At 37.4% G+C, this 4,331-nt stretch overlaps 1 pseudogene; it reads left to right on the forward strand.

The window, feature by feature from the left end:
- The first annotated feature begins 302 nt into the window (after positions 1-302).
- LOC104596419 (EID1-like F-box protein 3 pseudogene) lies at positions 303-1,667 on the forward strand (annotated as a pseudogene).
- Positions 1,668-4,331: the final 2,664 nt, after the last annotated feature.

Raw genomic sequence — 4,331 nt, forward strand, 5'->3', positions numbered from 1 at the left:
CCAACCACAACATAACACGTTGTACAACTTGTACGTAGTGATATTTTCAGCCAAAGAAAAGATATTTTCGAATCTGGCCCCATCTCTCAACGTGGCGTACGACCTCCACTTACATCCAATCCCTGATGTCCTTCTCTTATTCTGAAATCAAAGGATAGCATCAATCTTTCGTCGACACGCGTCCTTTTAGTTCCATCCACAACGAAACGTGTCCTGTTCCTGATGAAAATTCAGAAGCGGTTAATCAATCATCTCCAGTTCGACACGTTTCCAACTGTTCCGGACATATATATACACGTCAAGTCCTGCATCCACACACAAGCCAACAGAAACGTCCCATTAGATTGTGTAGCTTTGCTTTCTGTCTCTGAAATGAGCGGGAGCCAGTGCCAGAGGTCGAGGCCCAATCCGCCGAATGACGATTCAGAAACGAGCAACTCGGGGATCCAAAACGAGCGTATTCTCATGTTAGTCTTCAAGTCCATCAATTGGGATCCCCACGTTCTATGCCTCATGGCTTGCGTGAGCAGGAAGCTCCGTGCGGTAGCGAAGAGGTTGCTATGGAGAGAGCTCTGCGTATCGCGGGCGCCGCGCATGGTAGCGGCATTGATCAACGGTGCGCCCAACGGCCGAGTTGGAGGTGGGTGGCACGCGCTTGCCAAGCTCCTATTGTTTTGCTGCGGATGCCAGCCGAGTCGACACTTCCGGGTAAACCAAGCTTCGCCGGGTCACTTGGTGAAAGCGACTCGGTTTTCCAAGACGTCAGGCCGGAGTTTCTTGAAGAAGAGGTGCCAAGGGGATCTGTTGTATGTAAGTGATCCTTGTGAGCATCCTATGGGGGGCAACGAGGACGATTTGGGTATTTACAGAGGGGTATTTATGAGATTTATGAATTCGAGGACGAGAGCTTACTTGATCGGACGGCGGGTGGAGTTCGAAGAGAATGTCAGGTGTCCTTACTGCGGGGCCCGAGTGTGGAGTATGACAGCGGCCAAGCTCGTGCCTAAAAGTGCGTCGAGGAGGCTTGGATCGCACGACGGCGGATTGGAGTACTTCGTTTGTGTGAACGGCCACTTACATGGGACCTGTTGGCTAGCGCCGTTGTCGTCGGATGATGAAGATGATGATGATAATGATAATGACTATGACGAAGAAGACGATTATGGGAACGGTGGAGTCCATGGTGATGATCGGATGGATATAAGCGGCCGGATTAATGGGGGTTCGGGCTCGAGCGAGGAGGAGACTATGGAGATGGGCGACGTGGCCATTATTTCCACCGTAAAGATGAGCCATTCGCTCATACGTGCAAAGCATCCGGGATCATCGGCATGACGTTGACGTATTTGTTTGAAGCTGACCTAGCTAAATCTTTATTCCCGTCCTTACTTTCAGTCTTTTCTGGTGGTTCCTTTTTTGTTATTCAGCAGCTATTCCTTGTTCCTTCGTGATCGGCGAAAAATAGGAAATAATGTAGCTAGTTAGTGAATACTGAATACGGAGGACGGGAAGACATAGATGTCTTTTTTGTTTGAAACCCACCATCTGATACGTAAATCTAATCGAAACATTTCACTGAGTTTTTGTTTGATTTAATGCACTAATTAGGTTTATTTATAAGTTAGTAACCTAATTCCTGAGAATAATGGGCTCCCCTAAGGTACGTGTAATTCATGCAAGTATGCAAATAGAGGGTAAAGATATAAATTAAAATCAAATTTAATTTTTATTGTTTATATTAAAACAATATATATATATATATATATATATATACACATACGCACGTTGCACATAGCAGTGTGTTCAACTCAAAGACCTAACTTCAAATGTTCTTATAGTTTCTATCAAAGTTTTCAACATGCAGTTGAAGTTGAACCATATAGTTGGATTTATTGATTTGTCAATTGGACACATTTTTTTAGTATGTTTTAACCTAAACCAATTTATTGCAAAAATAAAATAAAATAAAACATTGACTTAGTCAAGAACCAAATGAGGTCCTTACCGGAAGAACCACTAACCTATTTAACTAGGAAAATGGGCTATGGTTAATACATTAATTTGTTTTTTTTTTGTATTTTAGCTATTTCTATTTTTACTAACAATAATTCTCATTTTTTCAAATATATTTTTGTTTAATGTGAAGAATATATAATAATAATACATGTTCAAAATTTTTCATAAAATTTATAAAAATTCTATATTTTTTTTATTATTTAATTTATGACATAATAAAAATTACTTATTTAACAAGAGGAAATGCAATTCCAATATATAATATATAAATAATTATATTGTATGTTGTATATTATATATTATATATTATATATTGCATATGATAAACAAAAGTTCAGTTTATTCGGTTAACTGAATTTCTAATTCTAAAAATCGAATTAACCAAAACCATAAAAAAACAAACCATAGTTTTCGGTTCGGTTTTAATCGAATTATGCTCACCCCTATAATAGATGTGCCCAAAGTTGTTTTGTATTTTTTGTATTATTCTATTTTAAAAATTTTATTTTCAATTATACATCATGAGTTAACCCATTTGACCTGAAAGGTTGAACCACTAACCCACCCCCAAGATAAGAAAATTGTTTCATTTCCCATCGGTTTTAAGTTGTATATTTAGTGTCAATCATTAATAAAATTATGTCTATATTATCATACTTATTTTTTAATATGAAAAATATATAATAATATAATTGTGTCCAATTTTCTCAAAATTTCTTTATTTTCTATATTTTTGTATTTTTTGTATTTCTAAATTTTTATTAATTATTTATGACATCATGGAATTATCCATTTGACCCAAATGGTTGAACTACTTACCCACCACCTAGATGGAAAAATATGATTTCATTTCTAGGTTTATTTTAAAATATCAAATTTCATTGTATTAATAATTATTGTGTATAGATTTATTAGTAGAATTTAAAATTAAACACAAACTAATATTTATATATGCACACATATTACATCTAAAAGAATTATTACATTTTTATTAATAAAATACATATTACATACCTATATATATAGGTACAAATAAATAGCCCGGATGATCAAGTCGATGACCTACAACCTACATGCAAAAGAGGTTTGGCCTTTGGGCTAGCTTTTGAAACATTGCTTATGACATGGTTAGCATTTGGCTAGTCTCTAACTAATAGTTTTAACAAATGTTTGGGGGGCCAAGGGACTCCAAACTATTACTTGGCCCTCTCGTGATTCTTAAGAAGTAGGGGTGCAACTTGGGCAGGCCCAAGTTGAACCTGAACTGGCCCAACCCAGAATTTTACATGGATTGGGCTTTGATTTTCGATCCTCGGGCTGGGCTCGGGCCCAACAGGTCGGGCTTGGGCTTAGCCCTAAGGTAGCTAGAACCCGACCCGAGCCCGACCCAATTATATACATTTATACATATATATGTAAATGTTGCATACATATTTACATATATATACATACATATTTGTATATATAGCATTTCTATAGATATTTTGCATACATATTTATACATACATAAATATATGTATATATATTTGTATAAATACATTTATATATGTATAATTTTAGAATCGGTTCATTGACTAACCTAAGCCTAGCCCTAGGCCCGAGCCCAACCCGAGTGCATCAAATTATAGGGCGGGCTGGGCTCGGGTTGGAAAATTGGGCTTGACCTCGGGCTCGAGCCTTAAGCCCAAATTTTAGGGTCGGGCCTAGGTTGACCATAAACCTAGCACAACCCGCCCGATTTGCACCCCTATTAAGAAGCCATTTTGTCTATGTTATCATTAACACTACAACTCTCTTGAACATATGAATTTATCGATGTTGCTAGCAAAAAAGCGTTAACATGTTTTATGAAAGCAAAAACTCCAAGTACATAGTATACCATGATTTTGAAAATCGGACCGGTCCAAATGGATTGACCCAGAACCAATCATGAGTCTAGGTCTGGTTTTAGACCCCAAAACCATCTGACCTGGGTTTGGACCATACGATCAGATTGTTTGACTTGGGAATTGGTGGTCAAATTGGTCTTGTTTCTAGTTTGGCTTTGAAAACCATATAGTATACAACCTGGTTGGATGCTAGGGTTGTTCATAACAAGACCCAAACCGACCAACCCGAGTCATCCGGTTTTTCTTCAGCACCAGTCAGTTTCGGGTTACAAGAAACATAAAGCGATTGTTCGGTTCGGTTTCGGTTTTCATGTGTGAAGACCGAACTGAACCGACCCAAACTGACTTAGATATATATTATATATATAATATATTTCAGATATTATATATAATTATATGTATCAGTTTTAATATATATTTCATATA

This window comes from Nelumbo nucifera, chromosome 1 (assembly GCF_055504915.1).
Source record: "Nelumbo nucifera cultivar China Antique chromosome 1, China Antique-T2T, whole genome shotgun sequence".
Taxonomy (NCBI): Eukaryota; Viridiplantae; Streptophyta; class Magnoliopsida; order Proteales; family Nelumbonaceae; genus Nelumbo; species Nelumbo nucifera.